General features: G+C 40.8%; 1 long non-coding RNA gene across 1 annotated transcript in view; it reads left to right on the plus strand.

The window, feature by feature from the left end:
• LOC131509293 (uncharacterized) overlaps positions 1-24,635 on the plus strand; it is a 127,142-nt gene that overhangs the window by 42,055 nt on the left and 60,452 nt on the right. Inside the window, exon 2 of the long non-coding RNA XR_009260415.1 lies at positions 21,290-21,420. This is a non-coding gene — a long non-coding RNA (uncharacterized LOC131509293). The remainder of the gene's footprint in view (positions 1-21,289; positions 21,421-24,635) is intronic.

Here is a 24,635-nt window from a genome sequence, read left to right on the forward strand (position 1 = left end):
TTTAATGTACAGGAGCTGGCAAGTGGAATGCACCTGGTAGAAAAGAAGGCTGTGAAATCAAGTCCTAGCACAGTTCCCAGCTATCAAGGGTCGGAACAACTGTGACTGGGCTTTTTACAAGAGACTTGGATACTAAAGAATTAGTCCAGAAACTCTTAACACATAGGTGCCTAGATGGTGCAATTCCAGGTTCCCAAATAACTCTTGGGTCTAGGTGCCTTGAAGTCTAAAATTCACCGATAGAGATGACTTTTATTGATTAGATCATCCTCTCTTCACAATTCCCTGGTGAGATGTTTTAATTAGACCCCTGATCATTTGACCCTTGGTCTATTCGTTAATTAGCCAGTTGCCTACACATCAAATAAATGCAAATGTTTTAAATTTTAAAATATTTTTCAAATTTAAAAATATTATTTTCCAATAATCTTTTGGTATCATAACTCTAAAATTCACAGCATTTAAAAATTTAAACTCTGCTTATCCCACCATGCTATAGTTGATTGCACTTTAGAAAATTATAACCTGAAGTTTTCTTTAGAGTTTGGATCTCCCCACTTCTTACCTTCTTTCTTTCCTTTCTCCCTATCTCTCACTAAACACTCATTGCCCCTAAGGCACTGTGACAGGCACTGTCCTTAAGGAACTCTGAGTGGGGTGGTTTGTTAGGGTTACATTGTACAGAGAGCTGTGGAAGCAAAGAGAAGGTGACCTAACATCCGTTCTTCCCTCCCTCCAGGGGATATAACACTAACCTTTAACTTCATTTTCGTTTAAAAATCTCATTTTTCAAAGAGTTCCTTACCCTAAACCAGTTACTTAATTTTTTCCCCTTTTACTGTCATAATCAAAAACCATTCATGAATCACTTGAATGATTTGCTCTTGTCACAAGCTGTCATCTACTTGTCTCCTTGGCTACTTCCCCACATGTTTGGAGATCTTAGATACCTGAATTCCTACTCCAGCCATCTTCTTTGGTGAGCATTAGTGACCACATAGCTGATCCTTCCAGTGTGTCTTCTCTTGGAGATCTCCTCCGTTCCAATGATCTTCACCTCTTTTCCATTTTAGCTTTTCATGACACAGCCCCCCTTCGGGTTTTGTCATCCAGTGAGGCTGCTTCACTCATGAGGTCTCAGAAGCCAGCAACCCACCCTCATCCTGGCTCCTGACCTCCCTGCTTTGTCACTCCCTTTTTCATTACATCAGCTCTTGGATCTCACCAGGTCCTTCAATTCCTTCCACTTCAAGTGGAACAGTCTTCTTTTCATTGCATTTTCTTTCCTTGGAAACATAGGCCTTATTGTGTATCTATCTGTTGTGTGTGTGTATATATGGGAATGTATGCTATATCTATTGTGTTTCAGATGATTTAGTTTTACTGATAGAGAATTTACATGCAGTAAAAATGAAAAGCCTTAGATGCATGGCCAAAATAATTTTTATATATGATCACCTATGTAACTGCCACCGAGATCAAGATATAGAACATTTCTATTACCCTACAGAATTCTGTTCAACTTGCTAGAGGGAGGTTAATAACCACCCTCTAGTTGTAACTACTATCATGACTTCTAATCAGCAAAGATCAGTTCTGCCTATTCTTGAGCTTTGTATAAATGGAAAAGTCTCTGCTTCGTAGAAATCAAGATTTAAATTGTTACTGGTCATCACATGGTCAGAGTTGGAGTTTTAAATGTGTTCCATTAGCTTCATGCACATGCACACACACACACACACACACACATGCATACACACACACACACACACACAGAGCTATCATAATAAAGAGGAAAAATCCTTTTTCTTTTATGTTATAGAATTTTTTTCTATTTTTCAGAGTTGTCTGTCCCTAGAAACCCTCCTGTATCACTCTACACATCTTGTGTCATTTAGCTCAATGTCTTAATGCTCAGGGTCACCCCCATATACAACTCCAAGAAAGAGCAAGACTCCTCTGTGTGTCTCTTCCTCTAACTCCACCTTTACTCACAGAGGAATGCAGCTGGGCCCAAGCAAAGATACCTTTGGTTGGGAACAAAAGATGCTTTTTGGGAGCCATGCTCTTACGCAAACAGGGCCACATAGCTGTAGGGTAAGCATGTTATACCTTGATTTGAGCATAGAAGGAAACAAAATTTGTTGTAATTTTGACTGTTCATATTCCTTTAAACCTTCCAATGTAATAATGTACAAGGTATTATTGGTTCAATTTGTCCAAGGCCTGTGTTATATGAAAAAGAAGATACAGTGTCAGGATCCAAAGAAGTCAACCACATTTATTGTTGGTCTTAATCTCCGTGTGGTCTCCAGATGACTTTTTGTGTGTTCCCGGATATCCACTTTGGGGCTGCTTTTCCCCTCCCTCTACATACTCTCCCTGGGGAATTTTGTCATCATCCACTATGGCCTCTGCCACCATCCCTATGGGTGTGAGTCTCACATATAGTCACCCCAACCCAATCTTGGACTGAGCCCTTGACCGTAGTCTCCCCTTCCTGGCTACCTCCATATGCATGTCCTACCACCATCTGCAAGCCAATAGGTCCCAAACCGGATTCAGGCCCTCCTCTTCTCCAAACCGCTCACTCTCCTGCAGTCTATTTGTTAATGATGTGAGTTTCCCCATACTCGCCCTTGTGAGTTCTCCCTCACCAAATTCTCCTTAATCTGTCCCTTTCTGTCCACTTGCACTGTCACTGCCCTAGTTCAGGTCCCACCATCTCTTACCAGATCTTTCTTTAAAGCCTTCCTGTTCTGTTCCCTTCACTTGTTCTGCTCCTGCTGCCAGGAGTATCTTTCTGATACTATATTTGATCCTATCACTCTCTGATTCAAAATGCTTCAGTGACTTCCCATTTCAACCTCTTCATTTGGCATGTAAGCCTTGAATCTGTCCAGACTTATCAGCTTGCCACTCTCCCTTCAAACTTTGAGCTTTAATAATGCTTAACTATCATTCACTAAATATACTGTATACTATGCTTTTGTGGTGCTGTTGGTTCACAAACCTCTCCACAGTTTCCCTGGTGTAATTTGAAACTGGCTCCTGTACTCAGAGCTCAGAGACAGACTGAAGAGGCAGGTCACTCCAGGTTGGTAGATGGCAGTTTTCATAAGCAAAAGGAACTTACCTAAGAGGCTTGTCTTTGGTGGCAGCAAGATGAATGGACCCCAACACTCACTTGACAAATCTTAAAAGTTTATAAAAAGACCTTAGCAGGGTTTAGTCACACATGTTGTGCAGGCATTCTTTTTTTTTTTTTTTTAATGTTTATTTATTTTTGAGACAGAGAGACAGAGCATGAATGGGGGAGGGGCAGAGAGAGAGGGCGACACAGAATCGGAAGCAGGCTCCAGGCTCTGAGCCATCAGCCCAGAGCCCGACGCGGGGCTCGAACTCACGGACGGTGAGATCGTGACCTGAGCCGAAGTCGGCCATTCAACCGACTGAGCCACCCAGGCGCCCCTTGTGCAGGCATTCTTAACATCACATCACTATCTAACATCTAGGTCCTTGGAGCAACCTCTGGGATCAGGAAAGGCAAGCAGCACCCACATTCTAACCCAACATCTGCTGTTCACTTTTCCTAAAAGGCCCCCTTTCTACCATCCATCTGGGAAGGGTAGGACAGCCTCAATGCTATCCCGTTTGTGAAGTCTTCCTTAACTCCCTATTCCTTAAGCATAGAGTCCTCAGTGCTATAGACACAAGGAAATGAATTCTTCAAACAACTTGAGTGCACTTTGAAAGCAGTCCCATGGGGCAAGCATCTTCCTGTATTGTAATTTCTGCGTTCTCTATCTCCTGCTCGTCTATAAGTTCCTAGAGGGCAGAGTCTTGTTCAGCTCTGTGCAGAGGTGATGCTATAATTTGTTGAATGAATGAATGACTGAATGAATAAATGAATAAATGAATAATCCAGCATTGTGTTGGATACTTTGCAAATAAGTTGGACACTATTTCTGCCCTCTTCACACTTACCTGTGGAAAGAATGAGGAAGACTGGAAAGGTAAAAGACCAAGCAATAAGCAGCTCTTCTTTGGGAAATACTTATCTTGGGTTTTTGAACAACAGATTAAGGTCCTTTTAGGTGAATGTGTAATGGGAGAGACTCCAGGGAATTACCTTCTTTTTCTGATTAATCGGTGGAGCCTTGACAACTGGGGAGGCTTGGACCTCATGAACTGGGGCTGGGGTTGTAGTGAAGGAGCCTGCTTAGAGGGTGGGGAAGGATTTTCCAGGCACTGGGTGTGTTTTTGGAAGAGGCTTCTATACATGAGTAGAATGTTGCTAGGAAGGCACGTAGAACAGTTTTGCCTGAGTAGTGGCAGGGTTGGCAGCACAGGAGTGAGAGAAACAAAAGATGGTGAGATAATTGAAGGCACACTAAGAGGTGGCTCCAGATTGCCTGGGTCTTGTTCCTTTCAAGTGTGCTCAGACAGCCCACCCCTGAGGAACACTTCTAATTCATCTGTCAACCTTAAGGGCTAATCTGTTATCGTTGCCAATTAACTGAGAAGTGTCCTTTCCCCAGGGCCACTGAAGACAGAAATTAAGTCAGGAAAAGCTTACTCTGCCTACTTCCCACCCACATATGCACACATACACACAAGAGTGAGAACTCTTTCACAAACACAGTATTTCAGCTGAGAAAGAATGTGAGATCATAATATTGGAGGCAGTTTTGGGAGAGGCCATTTGATGTCATCTCTAAGATTTTCATTGTTCTCTTCTGGAGTAGAGGCAGGCTAATGTGTAAGTGCACTGCCTGTATGTGCATATGTGTGTTCGGCTTGTGTAAGCACAAAGTCTGCAAACTTTCTGATGGAATTATTGGTTTCCTATAATAGAAAAGTAGCTGAGCATCAGAGAAGTTAAGTGACTTGCCTTTGATCACAGAGTAACTTTGAACAAGTTATATACTTTCTGAGCCTGGGTTTTCTCAACTCTATAATGGGGGTGATAATATTGTGCTGGATATTGTACTTATTGCCCTAAATTCTATTCTGTTCCTCCTCCATTGTGTAACAAGCAGCTACCTTTTTAAAAAGAGAGAGTAGTTGTGAACTTTGGATAGGGATTCCTTAGATGTATTTGAAAATGTGTGGAGATACTCTTTTTTTACAATTTTTTTCTCCATTTTATTTTATTTTATTTATTTATGTTTAAAATTTTTTTAATATTTATTTATTTTCTGGGGGCAGGGACAGAGAGAGAGGAAGAGAGAGTCCCAAGCAGGCTCCCCACTGTCAGCACAGAGACTGATGAAGGGCTTGATTTCACAACCAGTGAGATCATGACCAGAGCTGAAATCAAGAGTTGGTCTTAACCATCTGAGCAACCCAGGAGCCCTTGTATGTTTTAACATTTTAAAACAAAAGATATTATATTGTCCCTTGCTTGGCAACTTGCTTTTTCACTTTATAATATTTCTCTGATATATTTCTATATCATCAAATGTAATAATGAAAAACTAATTGCTAATATTCATTCAATGCTAACAATAAACCAGGCATTACCTAATTGCTTTATATATTATAACTCATTTAATCCTCACAATAGCCCTTTGAGATAGATACTGCTATTACCAACCCCCGTGTCAGACTGACCCCAGAGTGTCCCCTATCCCCATGATCTCTACCTCTTGGTGTTTACACCTTTGTATAATTGCTTCCCCTTAAGTGTGAATGAGACCTGTGACCAGTAGAATTTACTTCTAACCAATAGAATTTGCAAAGATGATGGATGTCACTCTCATTATTATATAACATTATATAAGGCTCCATCTTGCTAGCAGACTAGCTTTGGACATTCTCTTTGCTGGCTTGATGGAGTAAGCAGCTGTGTTGCATGGAACAGAAGCCACCTTCTAGAAGCTGAGGAAAACCTCTAGGATAGAAGGGTGGCCTTCAGCTGACAACCAGTAAGAATCAGGGATTCGTAATCTTACAGACATAGGGAAATAAATTCTGCAAACAACTGAGTGAACTTGAAAGCAGTGAAACTTGAAAGCTTCCAGATGAGAACACAGCCCAGTTGATACCTTCACTGTAATTGTATGGGACCCTGAGCAGAAGGCCCACCTAAGTCATGCCTTGACTCCATGGAAATTGTGAGATAATAAACACATATTGTTTTAAGCTTCTAAGTTTGTGGTAATATGTTATAAAGCCGAGGAAACTAATCCAACCCTACTTTACAGATGAGGTAACAGTTGCACAGAAGAGCTAAATAACTTGCCTAAGGTCATGCAGTGGCAAACCTGGTATATGAATCCTGGCTTCAGAGCTTATGCTCTTAGTTACTCTTACTTGTCTGCTTCTGCACAGGCCTACCTGTTCTTTTACATAGCTGGAAGGTCTCACATCAAATGGATAAACTATAATTTATTTATTCATATTCCTACTGACTGATATTTAGACTCTTAGTTTATTTATTTATTTTGAGAGAGAGAACAAGAGAGAGAGAGAGCATTCACATGAACAAGGGAGGGGCAGAGAGAGAGAGAGAGAGAGAGAGAATCCCAAGCAGACTCCATATTGTTAGCTTGGAGCCCCACCCCATGTGGGGCTCAAAGTCACAAGTCATGAGATCATGATCTGACCCTAAACTAAGAGTTGGACACTTAACTGACTGAGCCACCCAGGCACCCCAGAATGAGAAGAATTCTGGGCAAAGATGGCAAATTGAAACATCTCCACTTCTTTCTTCCTCCACAAACCACTAAAACTGAAATAAAGAAAAGAAGATTTTTTTTTTAATTTAAGATATAAACCCACAAGTATGTGAGAATGAGAAAGGAGGCCAAGCAAAGATATTTTGAAGGTGGAAAGGAGATGGACAAGTGGTAAGTGAGTTAGCAGAGCTGGGAAAGGTGAATTCTAGACTGGTAGTGGGGAAAGTGGAGAATTCCCTGATCTAAACTTCAGAATCTCCCGAAGAGTTTGGAATTGGTAGCACCAGGTATCTATGGAATTGGCGAAAGGGGGAGAGCCTAAAATAGAAAAGCCAAGGAGGTAGAGTCCCAGACCTTCCAACAATTCTGTGATGTTAGATCATTGCCCTGTCCCCACTCCAACCTTAGCAGAAGCCTGGAGTAGTTTTTCTCTGGAGATGATACACACAGAGACTTTGGACTGTCAACTCAAGCATAGTTGAGGGCAGTGGCAGAGATATTGTCCAAAAACACATCTAGGCTCTTAGAATTCTGCCAGCCAGGACTCTAACTTCCAAACAGAGTAGAACTGTATACTCTGGTGTATCTGACCAATCCAAGAAGAAATACCTGATGTTTCTGATGTTGGAGGTTCCCTACCAAACAATCCAGCTAGGTCCCACTATAGTGAAACCAAAACTGGCCAAACCCCATTCAAAGGCCAGGGCTTCCAGCCAGTTTTTAAGCCCCTATTTAATATGAGAAGACAACCAGAATACCAGACCCATAAGAACAGCCTGAAATGAAAGAGACCAAAATAATGAAACAAACAACTAGAAAAAGCCAACTGAAAGGGGGAAAAAGAGATTTAAAGGAAGAGATGCAATGAGAAGAAAACATCAAGGAAAAAAACTATTATTAATATATTTAGAGATATAAAAAAATATTTTAGCTGTAAGGTGAAAATAAGATGCTAGAAAAAGCAACTAATAGAACAAAAAAAATCCTCTTAGAAATTAACAGAATGACATCAAAAGTGAATATTTCAATAAAAGGGTTGGAAGATACTGTTGAGGAAATATCCCAGAAATTAGAAAGAAACAAGAGAGAAACAGAGGAGAAAATTAAAGATAAAATAATAAGAGGATCAATCCAGGAAGTGCAGTTTCTGAATAAAAGTGTCCAAAAGAGGGAACAGAACAAACTAAGGGGAGGAAGTCATCAACAAAGTAATTCAAGTACATTTCCCAGAATTGGAAGACATGAGTTTCCTGTCGGAAATTGCCTATTGCCCAGCACAATGCAAGAAAATAGACCCACACCCAAGGCACAGTATTGTGAAATTTCAGGGCACTCAAGACAAGGGGACAATGTTAAAAACTTCAAGGGAGACAAAACAGGTCACATACAAAGAACAACTATCAGAGTTATTCTGATAACTCTAGGCTTCTTAAGAGCAACACTAGAAGCTAAAACGCAATTTAGAATCAAGTGTGAAGTAGAATAAGGATATATTTAGTCTTGGAAGCATTAAACTTTTTTTTTTTTTTTAACCTCCCACACAACCTTTCTTAAGAAGCTACTGTGGGATGAGTACCACTAAAACAATGGAGAAAACCAAATAAGACTGAGACAAGAGATACAGGAAACAGGAGAAAGGTGAAGGGAATCTCCAGGTGATGGTAAAGGAAGTTTCCAGATAGCAACTGTGCACTAGACGTGGAGAGTAGCCAGTCCACATTAGAATAAGTCAGGAGGCTCTGAGATGGGCTTTGTTAAAGATGTAAAATGACTAGAAAACCTGATGTGTATGAATGTCTCAAGAAGAAATTCATACATTGAACAGAAAATGGAGTATTTAAATTACTAAGTACATAACAAAATAATAAGCAAAGGCAAAAAGGGAGACTTTTTATTCATTCCAGAGGAGTCACAAAGATATTTAGGAAAGGAAAAAAACAAACAAACATGGTTTGCATCATGATTCAGTTCTGAATAGTTTTTAGTTATAATAATGTAAACGATGTAACCAAAATAATTACATAAACTATGTTTGAATAGTAAAGAGATAGAAAGGGTATATTGTGGGTGGGGAGTTAAAGAGAACAAAATGATAACATTGTGGCAAGTTAATAGAGAATGCCTAATCCTGAAGAATCAAGAAGTAGCAATATAAGGAGATTATTTGGAGATATATAGGTAAAATTTTCTAAAATAATTACCTAAAAACAAAACAAAACAAAACAAAAACAACCTGAAGGTTGATGCCTCTAGTGAGGAACTTCAATTTTTCTTAACAAATCTTGTAGAACTATTCAACTCCTTAAATTGTGTGCATGTGTAACTTTGATTAAAAAAATTTTTTTAAAGAATGTGCTTCCCCTGCTATGTTCTTTATCTCTGAAATGTTTGAGAATACCATTGCGAAGGATGATATAAAGGTGATTCAAGCATCCTGAGGCTGGTTAGATGAAGTATCTTTTAGATTTTCTTCTAAGCCTGGAGTTTGATGAGCTTTCAGAAACGGGACCACCTAGTTTCCAAAGCAGTTGACTTCCCATTGAACAGTGGATAAGTTCTTCCTTAAACTGAAATATAGCTTCAGATAATCTGTATCACTGTTCTAGTTTTACTACTTGGGATACAAAGAACAAGACTATTCTTTACCAGCCCCCTTGAAACACAATTAGACATTAGACATGATTATCATTATTGACAAACCATTCCTATTTCCCACACCTACTTGCATAGTTTTGGTCTTCTCACATTGCCCTACTAAAGAGAGAGAGAGAGAGAGAGAGAGAGAGAGAGAGAGAGAGAGAGAGAGAGAGAGAGAGAGAGAGAGATTCTATGTTCAAAAGAGAACAGAATATTCCAACTGTGGCCTGACCATAGGACACCTCATCCTTGACTGTGAAGCTTAGCGAGGAGTGGAGACTATAACCAGCCATTCTGAGTGTAGATCCAGCTTTGACACTTCCTAGCTGTGTAATTTAGAGTGAATTATACAGATCACCTTGGTATCTCAGTCTGTTAAGCATCCAACTCTTGACTCCTGCTCAGGTCATGATCTCACAGCCCTGCATCCAGCTCTGTGTTGGCAGTGGGGAGCCTGCTTGGGATTCTCTCTCTCCCTGGCTCTCTGCCCCTCCCTGACTCATGCATGTGCCCCCCCCCCCACCTCTCAAAATAAATAAATAAACATTTTAGAATCAATTGTATGAACTCCTCTGTCCTTCAGTGTCCTTGTCTCTAAAGTGGGGCAATGTCAGCATCTTTCTCATGGGGTTATGAAAATTAAATGATGTGATATATGCCCAGTGCTTAGAATAAAGACTGACACATAGCAGATATATTCAATGAGTGTTATCTGTTAACTTTATCCCTATCATTCCATTGATGTAGCCCAAGATACCTATTAGTAGAACAATCAATCAAACAACAAGTATCCATTGAGTTCCTACTCTCTGTTAGATGCTGGGAACAAGAAGTGTAAGACCAGCCCCTTATCTGGAGGAGTTAATAGTCCATCACCATGTTGATTCCTTAAATTAATTAAGAACTAAAGTCCTTCACAATTGTTTTTTTTGTTTTTGTTTTTTTTCATTTTGAAAAAAATAGAGGGGCACCTGGGTGGCTCAGGCGGTTAAGTGCCATCCAACTTCAGCTCAGGTCATGATCTCACAGTTTGTGAGTTCAAGCCCCGCATCAGGCTCTGTGCTGACAGCTCAGAGCCTGGAGCCTGCTTCAGATTCTGCGTCTCCCTCTATCTCTGCCCCTCCCATGCTCGCACTCTTTCTCTCTCCCTCTCTCAAAAATAAATAAACATTAGAAAAATTTTTTAAAAAAGGAAAAAATAGAACATTTTAAGAAATTCAATTATTCTATCAAAGATATACATGTACATCATTTAGAAAGTTAAATAGTATTAAAAAATTTATAACAAAACTGCACCATTCCCTATACTCTTACAGGGCCCCTCCCCAGAGGCAACCACCGTTGATTCTCTTGGCCATTTCTCCTGGAGTATATACCTTGGCACTTCCAAATAATATGCTTAGATTATACTGCTTTGAATTGTGACTTTTAGACATTTTCTAACAGCTGTTATGGCAGATAGGCATCCAATACTCTTACACCGTCTTTCCCTCTGTTCCTGCGTCCCATACTGGCAAGATTACACACTTTTGATTAATCAACTTCTGTGCTTACCTAACTTGTTCATGCATATATAATTCACAGTTGAGCATTGTGGACTATGGTTGTTTCTTCTTGATTTTCCTGAAGTTAATTGTTGCCTCTCCACCCCCCACCCCCGCCACTTATTTCATTTTCTTTGTACCTACCTTCTAGTAGACACCAGATCAACCAACATGAGGTAACCTACCAGTCTCTTTCTTTCTCTTAAATAGAGCCTCCCCACCCCCACCCTAACCCTATTCTATCTGGGTTGAGGGCTTGCCACGCTGTTGCAGCACTGCCATCTTAGGATGTTGCACTAATCAACCTTGGAATGCCCTGTGTTTCTTCTGAGTTGAATTCCTTATCTCTTCCTCTTTCTTGGTTTACTCTTTTGTTTTGGTGGAGAACATCCTCTAGTAGTCAAGACAAAAAGGATCTTACCTTTGTCTCCAGTTCTGAAACATAATATATGTTCCCGGGCATGGGCCTATTTTCACCTATTATGTTGGGCCTTCCATGACCCTTTCAGGAAATCTGGAAACTCCCATCTTTCACTTCTGAGAAATTTGCTTGAATTATTTTATTGATGATTTCCTCCCCTTGGTGTTCTGTTCCCTCTTTCTGAAACTCTTGTTAATTGGATATTGGAAATCCTGGATTGGTCCTCTAATGTCTTTACTTTTTCTTTTCTGTTGTTCCCTCTGTGTTATACTCTCCTTTTTAGGAGAATACCTCAACTTTATTTTCTAATCATTTTTTGTTGTTGTTGTTTCTCATTATTACCACCATGTTTATTAATTTCTAATATTTCTCTTTCTTTTTTTAATGTTTGTTATTTTTTGAGCGAGAAAGCACAAGCTGGGGAGGGGCAGGGAGAGAGGGGACAGAGGATCCAAAGCAGGCTCCTCACTGACAGCAGCAAGCCTGATGTGGGACTTGAACCCACCAATTGTGAGATCACAACCTGAATCAAAGTTGGACACTCAACCAACTGAGCCACCTAGACACCCTTCTACCACTTCTCTTTTTTTAACCTGGGTATTGCTTTTCAAGTTTCCTAGTATTGTTTTAAGAGTATAACATTGTCTCTTATTTTCCTGAGAGTATTAATGACAATTTTTAATTTGTTTTAATCCCTATATATTTTGTTTCCTCCAAGTTGTTTTTATCCATTTGTTTTGTTATCTAGTTTTCTTGTTTTACGCCTTCCTTAGATATCTGATAATCCTTGGATGTCTGCTTAGGATTAGAACAGAGGACTGAAAAGCTAACTGGAACCTCTAAGCTTGTAGATGGGGCTTGTTGACTTTGAGCTTCACTGTAGCATGATCTGGAAGTACTGTTTATTGTAGGAAACCTGGTTTATTTTTTTCTGGTCTTTTTTCTTGGGCTGGTCATATTCTCCAGAAAAAAACTTTTCTTATCCCCTGTTAGGTTACAAGGTTATGCTGTCAGTGTTCTCATAGCCAATTGGGGAAATAGGGCTGGCAGTCTCTGCATTTTATGGCCACTATATGCCCTAGTTTGTGGTTCTGTTCCCAAACCAACAGCTGGGCCAGTTGACCTCCAATCCAGAAAGAATGTCTTCAAAGAATAAGCCTACTATTTTCTAATGGGGTGGTTAGCCCTCAGGTTCTGAAGTATCTGGGACTGCCAGTTCTTGAGTCTTTTGAGGACTATACTATAAATTTTGATAGTTTCCCATTTTTGCCGTTGTTGGCTTAATGTTCTATGGCATGCCAAGTTACTTCAGTCCCAACTACATATGAGCTGCATTATTTATGAGGATTACTTTTCTTTCTTCCTTCCACTTCCTGGTTTCCCACACTCTTTCCCTCTCTTTCTTACTCTGTTTTCACTATTCTTTCTTTCTGGATATTGGCCCTTCTGTATTAATGTCATATTAAAAACAAACAAACAAACAAACAAACAAACCTTTTTTCTCTTTTTCATTGCTTTCTGTTTTTCCTATTCATTCTGGGAGATTTGCTCAGCTTTAGTATTTTGCTTATTTTATTATTATTATTATTATTATTATCATCATCATCAGCTTTATTATTTAACATATTGAGCTTTTCATCGTTGCTGTCATATTTAGAATTCCCAAGAGCTCTCTTTTTAAAAATGGTGTCTGTTAGAGCACCTAGGTGGTTCAGTCAGTTAAGGGTGAGCCCGACTTTGGCTCAGGTCATGATCTCACAGTTTATGAGTTCAAGTCCTACATCAGGCTCTCTGCTGTTAGCATGGAGCCTGCTTCACATTCTCTGTCCCCCCTACCTCTTTGCTCCTCTCCTGCAGTGCTCTCTCTCTCTGTCTCTCTCAAAAATAAATAAAAAAATTTTAAAAAGTATCTTACTGCATGAATATATCTTCTTTTAGCTCTAAGGAAATTAATATTGACTTAAAACATTGTTTTTTCTAATTCTTATTTTTTAATTTCTCCTGAGTTTCTTCTTTGTGTTGGTTTGTTTGGTTTATTTCTTTCAATGATGTGGATTTTTTTCAAATGTCTTGGTTACTTATTTGTAAGTACCAAGCAAGGGCGAGGTACTAAAATATATATGGGAAGTTTTATGTAGGTGGGGCTTATTAGTTGGTACGCTTTTCTGAAGAGAGATCTGGGAGAGCTCTTGATTTTTCTGTTGGAAGACCTTAAATGCCAGTATATGCAGGATGTGGGGGCAGGTCTCTTCTGGCGTATTCAGTTTCCCCAGAAAGGAGTTGTCCAATTTCTTGACTGGAGGACAGAAACCTGCTTTGCAAGTATTCTGATAGCTCAGCCTCACGAAGGTTAGCAAAAGGGGCGATGTCAGTGCACCTGCGTGTCTCATTATCCAGAGTGACTCTTCCGCTTAATGTCCCCGTTTTCTGTTGGTATTTCACTCTGCCCACACCTGTGGCTGAAGTCTCATACACAGACTCCCTCGGCTGCTTAGGTTTTTTCCTCCTTTACATTTTTTTTGTAATGCCATTTTTATGGGTTTGGGGTGAATAAATACAAATCTTTAATTCTTTAAGTGTAACTAGAAGTTCTGCCTGTATATTTATTCTTACCTCCTCTGGCCAAGTCATATCTTCTCCCTGAACTTGTACTGTTGTTTACATGGAACCTTACTCTGCTGAGCCTTGTTTAATCTGGAAGAGCATATTGGGATGCTGAATCTGCCTTTTAATATGAGTGAGAGTACTTATTTGTGGGGCTAGACTCCCTCAGGATTCTGGAATAGGGGTCAATATACCAACTTCTACAGGATAGCTCTGGGTGAGAGAAAGGAGACTGATCCAAGGAATAGGCATGCATACTATATGTGTGCAGGCACAATGGGTGTGGTGGGGCTGGAACCGATGTGCTTACTGAACTCACACAGCTCATGTTCATCTTCAGCATGGGGCCCTGGCACTGCTTGTGCACCTCTGGGAGGCTGTGTTGATGCTTCTGCTTTATGCTTCACTCTGCATTTGCTCTTGCAGATTGTTAGTTGCCCCTTTGTCCTGGAGCAGGGATTTTTCTTTTTAATGTTTATTTATTTATTTAGAGAGACAGAGAGAAAGTGTGGGCAGGGGAGGGGCAGAGAGAGGGAGAGAGACAATCCCAAGCAGGCTCCATGCTGTCAGTGCAGAGCCTGTATTGGGGCTCGACCTCATGAACTGTTAGATCATGCCCTGAGCCAAAGCCAAGAGTTGGTCGCTTAATAGACAGCACCACCCAGGCGCCACTGGAATGGGGATTCTTAAGAAAGCCTGGTGGTACAGCTTTTCCTTCTTACATGCACCTGATATTCTAAGAAGAGGTCATAATGTAATTAAGATAGAGTGTACAAATAGTAGATACAACAAATTAAACTAGGCAAAAGCCATTGCTATTATGTTGGAATGGGAATAGAAATATATATATTAGATATATATATATATATATTAGAAATAGAAATATATATATATATATATATATATATATATATATATAGCTTAAAAACAGACAAACAAAAAGCTAAAAAAAACAACAACAACAATGGTTACCAAGCTCTATTTGGGCATTTTAGAACTTAATGAATATATTGAAAGTCTTTCTTAACCTAGTCCCCAAGCAAGAGACCCGCATAAAACAGTCCTTTGTTAGCCTGCATTAGATTTACACCATGATTTTGAAAGTAGTAAAACTACTTTTAAAAACGGTCCTATAAATCACATTAAAGCATAAAGGAGGTTTTTCACTAATTCAGACTGGCCATCATCCTGTTAGTTCAAAATGATCCATATTATCAAGCAGATTCTAAGGCTTTCTTTCGAATAACTAGTGGACGCTTTACTGGAGCATAAGGAATTTGTTTTCTGTTCTCATCCAGAGCCCAGGAAGCTGGTTTGACGTCAGGGCCAAGCTGGGGTATTGTGGGGTGGGGCGGGAATAGCGCTCCACTCAGAGTTGGCATGGAGTCCTCAGCTGTCTGCCCCTCCTCCATGTGTCCAATAGTCTCCAACTGCAGGGCAGGAGGAAAGGGAATGTCAATTTGTCCTGGCTTTGGGTGTATTAAAAACATCTGCTAAGAGAATGGTTTTCAACTGGGGGTAGAATACTTGTGACCCAAAGTTGTGTAAGTGGGTTGTGGAGTTTTTATAACAGTTCCTAAGAACCAGTGTACTTTCACCCCCGTGATTATCTGCAAGCACACTATGCATTATTATTAACTTTGTAAATGTGCAATGGATTTTTCTTTTTGTGGTGATGGCAATTACAGAATTCATGTTCTGTGTTTTACTTACCTGTGTTGTGGTCTAGACTTAAGGTAGTTGTAAAATCCTCAATTGTTGTATTGCAAAATTCAACTACTGTGACATCATCATTTGCTAATATGTTTTCTAGACACAGGAATAAAATTTACTTCCAATAATAGTATTGCAATTATTAATGTCCTTAAAAGCTTTACCTTTTAAGTAAAAGGTAAGAATAACACCAGAATGCCTGTTAATATGTAATTCCCTTCTTAGGAGAAATGAAACTTTAATTTTAATCATGGTGAGACAGAGTTTCTTTATGCAAGTATTGGTGGGATGTAAAATGCAATAAAAAATGGAGTGCCATTTCTATGCAACTGAGCGAAATGAGCTGGGATTTGGGGCAGACTCAGCAGCGGGGAGCTCTGCTGTCTGAGGTTTCCCACTTTCCATGTCTTTGGTTGGGCTGAAGAGGAGCACGTAAAAGCATCAAGAATCCTACAGCATGTGAAGTGCAGTGTTACTTATTTTTCTTTCCACTTAACATGGAAAATCTCAAACATGCACAAAAGTAGAGAGATTCATGTAATGAACCATCATTGCAAAAATTTATTTTCCATCTAACGCCATCAACCTGATGTACAAAGACTCGAAGTGGTGGATGTGAGAAGTACTTACAAGTATGGTAGAACTTAAAAACATGGCGAGAACATATTTACCTGTGTGCCCAGCTTTACTTCTTCTCCAGGGCATACCAGTGCGTTTTTAACGACGAAACGTTTTCTGAACTTTTAACAAGAGACATGCTTTGTAGGACTCACGTGGATTTGCTAGAGCTCAGGGCAGGCTCAGGGGAACAGACAGATCTGGGCATCTGACCTTGCCGTCTATTGTCCCAAGTCAGGTGTAAATGGAGTCAACAGTAGTAGACACAGCAGGGGATGCCAGTGCTAAAAGAGCACCCTCACAGGTCCATAGTGACCCTGGGAAAGCTATCAGATTAGGGTCACGCTTGATTCATAGGCTTTAAAAATGCCAGTGATCTGCAGTACCCGAGGGCATGTGGGTGCAGTTTCCAATTATGCCCTCGGAATTCCCACTCACCCTTCAGGCTCCTGATTATGGCTGACACAGGTGAGCCAGGGAGCAAAGGCTGCACATTCCTTTTTCAGAGGAATGTCGCTGTTTAATTTACCGCATGGAAAGCCCTAAAACCCCCCAGGGCCTTCCAAAAATAGATGGGATTAGTCAGTAGTGACATTTACAGGGTTTTTTTCCCCCCTTTCCTCCCCCCTTCTCAGGAATGACGAAAGTTTTTTTTTTTTTTTTTTCTTTCTGCTTGGTAAACTTATCTCCCTTGAGGATTTTCGCCTTAAGAGAAAAGACACGGTTAAATTCTATACTGGATTTACTGGATTTTATTGCGAAATTAAAAAAAAAAAACTAAATTACTACAGCCAATCTGGGGAGGTGTTTCAGTTACACTGATAACGGACAAGGGTTGAAATGGAAGCTGTCATTTGGAGAAACTTGGGTGAGTTAGTGAAGAGAGGAGAGAAGTGAACCCCCTGAAGTAGTGAAAGTCTGAAATTCCTCAGCCCTCCATTTGGATAATGATTGTTTTCCATACAATAGGAACCAAGGAGGAGGTGTTGATACAGATACTGCAAGATTCTTTTCTAACCACAGGAGTAGGTGTCCAGGACTCACACCTGCTTTACACACTGATGAAATATAACCACATATGTCAGGCACCAAAGAGGCACTAATTCAAAAAGAGGTAGAATGTCAGTAATGGAGGGTAAGGCAAGCCACCCATTCACTCACTGGTCTGTTAGTTCATTCATTCATTCACTCGTTCATTCTTTCATCCACTCATTTCTTTCTTCTTTCCAGTTCCAGGGCCTCTGGTCCCATGAATGCTCCTGATAGCGTTACCTCCTGCTCTTCGTTCAGGTCTCAGCCAGATTTTACTTCCTTAGGGGAAGCCTCCGGTGCCCCCTCACCTCCACTTCCACCCAATAGGTGGATCACGTTCTTACAGAACTACACTCTCTGGTATATAATAGACACTCAGTAAACATTTGTTGAAGGAATGAACAAGTTAATCCATTTATCCGTGCATTCTTTTCTTTGTCTCTTCACTAAGCAAGAATTTACTAAGCAACAGCTATGTGAGGACCCTGGCCAGGTGGGCCAGGATGGGAGGAGAGCAACCTTTCACCCCTGAGAACAAAAACATGTCAGGACCCACCTTCTTCAAAACCAGAGAGAGCTGTTAGATGGATTTCAGCTTGGGCCAGGGGGTGGAGGTTTATGGAATCAACCAGAAGGGATGGAGAGATAGGAAACAGTGGAAACTAAGTTTACACTTGTGTCAACCTCATGTTGACTCTTAGAATCTGAAATATCATTTTCCTAGCAAGGAAACTGTGGCCTAGAGAGATAAATTGACTTACTTTGAAGTCACAGAACTGGTAAACTTGGTTCTCCGAGATTTTTTGAACTGATTACAAGTCACTGTGGATTGAACTATAGGAATCTGCAGTATGTTTTGGTGCCTTGGATGTGAAAGGAGACAGATTATTCCAGAGAAGTGACAGGACCCAGAGTGTGGATCCCAGAAGAAACGTCTGGAAGAGAAAAGGAACCGTTTAGAGTTTCAGGACTCTTCTACCTTGAGGTGGTGGTGGCAGAGGGGGTACCAGCAACCCCACCCCCAGAACATTCTGGGAGGGGGCTATTCCTTCAGCGGTTGATTCAATAATTGCAGAGTTTTTACCAAAAAGTAAACTTTTCTCATGGTAGTGTGGAAGTTTCTGGGTGCTTCCACTTCCCAGATGGACACTTGTTCTATCAAACTTGACTATTCCATTTAATAGGTCATCAGTTGGGTATTTTCGAAATAACTACATCTTGTGTGCAGAGTTTGGGCAGTACAAAGCCCTTTCACATGCAGTAGCTTGTTTGGCCCTATGACATGCAGTAGCTTGCTTGGCCCTATGACACTCCTGTGAAGAAATTAAGACTAGAGGCCTTGTGGTTTGTCCAAGACACGTGTCGGGTTAGTGGAGGAACAAGAGCTTGAACTCGGGTCCCTGACTCAGGTCTTATACTGTGTATGGGAGGCTATTGGAGGCCAAGGAAGTAGAAGTGACTCATGTGAAAGAAAGTGCTTTTCCCGCAGGCTGGAGACAGCGAAGTGTGACAAGGGCTTTGAAAGCACTCAGATTTCATTTTTAATACTTCTCAGAGGTGTGCTTTACTCACCTGGACCTTTTCTTACCACATGCTATAGCAGAAGGTGACAGAGGTGAACAGCAACTTTTAAGGGTGATTGTTAGCAACCAATTATACAGCATTCACTATGGGGCAAACACTAAATGCTTCATATATATTAGTTCATTTAATCTCACAATAAGTCTCACAATTATCCCCATTTTACAGGCATCAAAATTAAGGCACAGAGAGATTAAATTTAATTATTAAAGCCTCAAGGTGAGTTTATTGTCTGAGGTCTGTCTTCTTAATCACATTTTTTCAACCTACTGACTTTTTACCTATAATATTATTGAGCCATCTTAGAACATAGGAAAGGCTTTAGTATTGCATTCTCAAAAATATTCTTAAAACTGTGGGTTTCAAAAAAATTACTTTTCTTTCTACAGTAATTTTACAGAAAATTACAGTTCTTGAATAGGCAATCCACACGCACAGCACAATATAACGACTAAAAAGTGTGTAAAAAAGTCAGTCTCCCTCCACCCTGCTCCCCAGCTGATGATTCCATCTCCAGAGGCATCTGCTGTTAACAGTTTCTAATATTAAAAATGATGTTTGGAGATTTACTTTCTCATTTGTGCTTAAAGTAGAAAGAAATGCAGTAGAAGGGACACCAGCTCTGGCCTCGGATGTATACTTTATCAGGATTGAGGCACATCTGGGCTGTCTGGTAAACTGCTTGGGCAGCCAGCCAAAAGTCAGAGGGCGGGTGGAGTGAGGAACTATCTGGGAGAGATGAGTGCCTAAGGGAAAAGGAGCTTGGCCCCACATCAAAGCTTCTAGGCTTTGTGGGGGGAAAGGGAGATTCTGAAGAAGAATTGGTAATTTCCTCAACTCCCATGGCAGACCCCCATGGAGTCATTTCTGAGTCCTTTGGTTTTGGAGAGAACCCAGTGGGCTGAGGTAAAGCCTGCAAAGGCTCTCTCTTTTAATGTTATGGAAGACATGAGCACTACTTGAGGACCCCTCCATCACAGCAGGCCACGATAAGGGGAGAACCTCCTGCTCAGTTCACCCAGGTTACTGGACCTCTGAGTTTCCTAGGAGTGGTGATGTAGGGTCATTAAAGCAGTAGAACCTTGAGGGAGGTGACCTCACAGTGAGAGTTAGAGATAGTGCTTCACAGACCAACATCTCCAGGGGGCTCCAAAACAAGAGAGAAACAAAATGGCAGGCTTGACTTACAAAATGGTAGCTGTAAAAAACACCATATAAAAAACACATGGGATAAAAATGTTTGCTGATTCTCTGCACAGGACATTCTCTTATTGTCTTGATTCTTTGTTCTGGCTGCTCCCTTTGCCTGGGTTGGCCTTTTTTCTTCTCTTTTCCTGCCCAGTTCCTGCTGCTCCTTTAAGACATGATCCGGCAACTCCTTCTCTATACCCCTACATTGCCCCCAGTCCCTGGCCCTGTATATTTGCTATCACCTGACTTGTGTTACAATTATCTGCTAATGGGTCAATCTAAGACCAACCAGGAACTTCTGTTCAGGAGTAGTTCTGATCAGTGTTGTAGTTCCAGTGCATGGCTTTCTATAAATATATAGAGGAAGTGTAGAGTTCCTGCAGGGTGTTCGGTACTACACCTGAGGTACCAGCCCTCCTTGCAAAAGATCCCTTAATAAAGTTTGTGCCATCTAATCATCTACTTTTTGATAGCTTGTCAGACTAGGAAATCTGCCTTTTGGTAGAGAGCAGGGCTAAAATGCTGCTAAATTCTAGATGATTTTGATTTCAGTGAGCATATCTAGAACAGACTGCACTGGAAAATGAGCTCCATTAACACGTCAGCATAATCATTTAATTATCTTAGATAGCCATCAAAGTACTGGCTGTATTACTCAAGTCTGGGTCATTAAAGAAAAGTAAAAACAATTGAGAAATTTCATTCTGTTTCTGTGAGGGAAATGTTTTATGACAGCATGTTGAGGTAGTCTGAAGTCTCCATATTATTGTTATGTTTCCCCCCACTCACTCTCTTTTTCTTTTGCCTCCAATGTCTTTCTCCATTACGGACATGGTGCTTTAAATAATTGGACTCGGGGGCAAGACTAGAATATAGAATATGAACCAATGTTGGGGGTGGCAGAGATAAGTAAATACCTAATTGTGACAGAGGGGAAATAGACCTAACTGTTACACTTTTGGCTTGTAACCCTTTCTGTCTATTCAGAAGATTGTCAGGAAAATAGAAAAAAAAGTCTGAACTCTCTGAATTGGTTCTGCTTTATGTAGTTTCAACCAGATGAACTAAATTCGTGCTTAGAGATTGCAAGTCTACATGGAATGGTGTAAGCTGAAGGCTTTACACCGTGTAAAAATGGTGATTTCCCCCTTTGGAAGTCTAGGAGACAGGAATGGGAGGGGTGGGTGGGGGAATCAGTGTGTAGGTCAAAAATTTGAATTTTAAGTGCAATCTTCTTAGTCATCACTTTCATTTCTGTCTTCTAGGGAAATCTGACACAGCTAGAAAGCAATGGAAAACACTAAGCGTTGCATCAGATGTTGAAGAGGAACTGATCATACCGTGGAGATAAAAATGATCTCTTTAAGGAGGATTTCAAAAATCTGGTTATTTCAAGGTAGCAGCCTTTTGGGGGGAAAAACTAACAAGGGTTCCAGAGGCCAATTATCCCTTGTTAGCAACGTTGGCCTCATGTTAGAATGAGGAATGGATGTGTCTCAACGCTATCCCTCTTCCATTCAGTATAGATCAGCAAGAGTGGGCTGCAAATAAATTTCATCCCTTTTCAGGATGTTTCCCTGTCAAGAACATCCTAGATTCACTCTGTGGAAAAATGTCTATAATGTGTTCAATATGGTTACGATTTTGCCTTATTTCTATTAGGTAAGTGGTTTCCTTTTATTCTTAACACTGCATCTAATATTAGCTTACAGTGTTACTGGCACTGTATGTGACCCAGGGGAGAGTTAGAAAGGAAGTAGAAGATGTGGTCTCAGAGGGCCCATGGGGGAGAAACAACACAATAATGATAATTAACATTTTTATAACACTTGAAAATGTAAAAGTCACTTCCCATTACTTTACCTCATTAGTTTTCTCCACAAATACATTGTATAGGCCTTACTATCTCCATTTTACAAATGAGGACAGTGAAGCTTGAAGTAGGAGGGACTTCCCCAGGATCACATTCCAGTAAAAGACAGAATGTGATCTTAGAAATCATATTCTGACTCTAAAACTCTATCAAATTCCATTGAAAATTGGCAATTATATGGGGCGCCTGGGTGGCGCAGTCGGTTAAGCGTCCGACTTCAGCCAGGTCACGATCTCGCGGTCCGTGAGTTCGAGCCCCGCGTCAGGCTCTGGGCTGATGGCTCGGAGCCTGGAGCCTGTTTCCGATTCTGTGTCTCCCTCTCTCTCTGCCCCTCCCCCGTTCATGCTCTGTCTCTCTCTGTCCAAAAATAAATTAAAAACGTTGAAAAAAAAAAAATTAAAAAAAAAAAAAAAAAAAGAAAATTGGCAATTATACTCCAATATCTGTATAAGTATGTGCTGATAAGACTTCATGAATGATCATGGTGGAATGGGGTTCCTCAGGGATGCTTTCTTGGGAGAGGGTGTAGTGCACATGGATGACTGAAGGAATCAAAGGATCTCCTGCTGCAGGGAGAAAGGTGGAAAATTACATGAAAGGAGAACAAGGGCAGGAATGAGCTGAACATGTGGATCAGGGGAAGGAGACAGATCTTCCCAGGCAGAAGAACCATGACTGAGAATAACGAGGCAAGTCTAGGAGATATTGGTGATGTGAATATAAGGGGTAAGGGAAACATAACACCTGGAATTTTCTTTCCATTGCCTCAAGGAGCCCGGCACTCCTGGTTCACAACAGAAATTGCCATGAGCACTCCTAAGAACATGTTCTGCACTGGTGCCTCAATGGGTAGAAAAGGGGGTTGCCAAGTGAGTTATATATAGAAGTTGTGCAAGGGAAGTTCTTATGCAAAATGACTAAACATGCTTCATTGCCCTGCCTGGTTACTTATAAACGTTGTGTATGTGTAGAAGTTGATGGGAGTCCAGACATTGTCTAAGAGATTTCTCAGAGTAAAATGAGAATAAAGTTGTTCTAAAACACAAAGGGCCTCTAGGTTCCTTGCAGCTGTTGACGACAGTCTGTTTCTCTGCCAAGTGGATGCAGTTTTAGCCACATTCCAAGCAAGCATTTCCTATATCTGACACCTTAGAACTTGGGGGAGACTGGGAGACAGAGCCTTACTCAAAGGAGGAACTGACAACTTGGGGGTGGGGAGGAAGAAAGACATGATGCAGACCTGAATGATCTCTATAGTTATGTAACTTTCTAGCCACAAATCACTTATTAAACCGCTGAACACATAGGACAAAGGCTGTGTGCTTTCAGGTTTTGAGATCTGGGATCTACAGGGCTGGGTTGTCAGTTGGTCAGGTCAGGAAAACAGCATCACAAGCACAAGAGAGAATTACAAACTCTTGGGAGTCAGTGCCTGACTGGCTGTACCCAGAGTCTCTTCCAGGAGGGTATCTGCCTAATTAGAGCACAGGGATTAGAGTTTGCTTATCCACTTTGATGAAGAGTGTAGGCTCTAGAACTGGGGAGCATACAAGTTCACACTGAAGATCTTAGGACTTGAGTTTCCTTTTTAAGAGAAAGATAATAGTAAAACTGTAGTGAGAAGCAAATGAGATAATGCATGTGCTGCAATTGGGCTCCTTGTTCCACAGAGTGTAAGATGGAGATTTGCATGCAGATCAGGGATTGGGGTGTCCTCTAGGTATCAGTACTTTGGGGAAGCGAAGATGGCATTACCAGGGAGAGAGAGAAGGTGAACTGTGATGCAATTGTATGAAAAGCTTCACTAATCCCATGAGTGGCTGTGCAGCCACAATGGCCCTTCAGCGTTATCCTAAACTGAGACAAAGGGGGTCGGTCTTACATTCCCACATTGTCCAGTCTCTGGATGTAAGCTGTCCCCAGGAAGGGAGTGTGATCTTGGACAAAGAAACTCTTCAGCAGACAGCAATGCCTCAAGAGGGATTAGCTGATAGCTGTTAGCTGCCAACACTCCAGCAGGTGAAGGCACTGAATGCTAAGCCCTGAAGGGGGTGATAAATCTGAGCCCAGATTTTCAATGTCAACCTGTGTCCTTTGTCCAACAGTCCTCAAATTGTTTACAATTTCCCCTTTTCCAAGTGTACAACTTTCTGAATAAATGACCACTGATCCCTTTAGGGAGGGATTCAAGTGATCATTACTATATATACTTACCATGATGTTATAGGGTTCTCCTTCCTTGGGGGACTTTTCTCTCAGTCAGTATGTTCCATGTTAAACACTGGCTCAGATCCAGAAATTGGACTAGAGATCATGACTTTTCATTATATTGTCCCTAGTCTCTTGATCACCCGTCCTTGATTTCTTTTGTTTGTATAGATTGAATATTACCCTTTTGGCTTGCCCTAGAAATTCTGTATTCTATTAACCATCTCCATGAATTATAGCATTTGTGACTTCTTGCTTCTGTTGGTTAAGGGTGGCTACCTGGCCTCTTTTCAGGATGCTGCTATTCCCATTATAATCAATGAGTCCGATTCTATAGTAACATCCACCAGCATCAGTCTGGCCTACAGAAGATGTCCACCATTGAAACTTCTCAGGGATGTTGGTGCCCCTCTACTAGGACATTTCTTGTCACTTTGGTAAACAGAATGTCTTCTTGGGGATCCCATGGAACAAAGTTTTCTGATGCATTTTCTCGTCTTATTTAGTGTATCCACTTCAGCATGCCTACT

Source organism: Neofelis nebulosa, chromosome 4 (assembly GCF_028018385.1).
Source record: "Neofelis nebulosa isolate mNeoNeb1 chromosome 4, mNeoNeb1.pri, whole genome shotgun sequence".
In the NCBI taxonomy this organism is placed as follows: domain Eukaryota; kingdom Metazoa; phylum Chordata; class Mammalia; order Carnivora; family Felidae; genus Neofelis; species Neofelis nebulosa.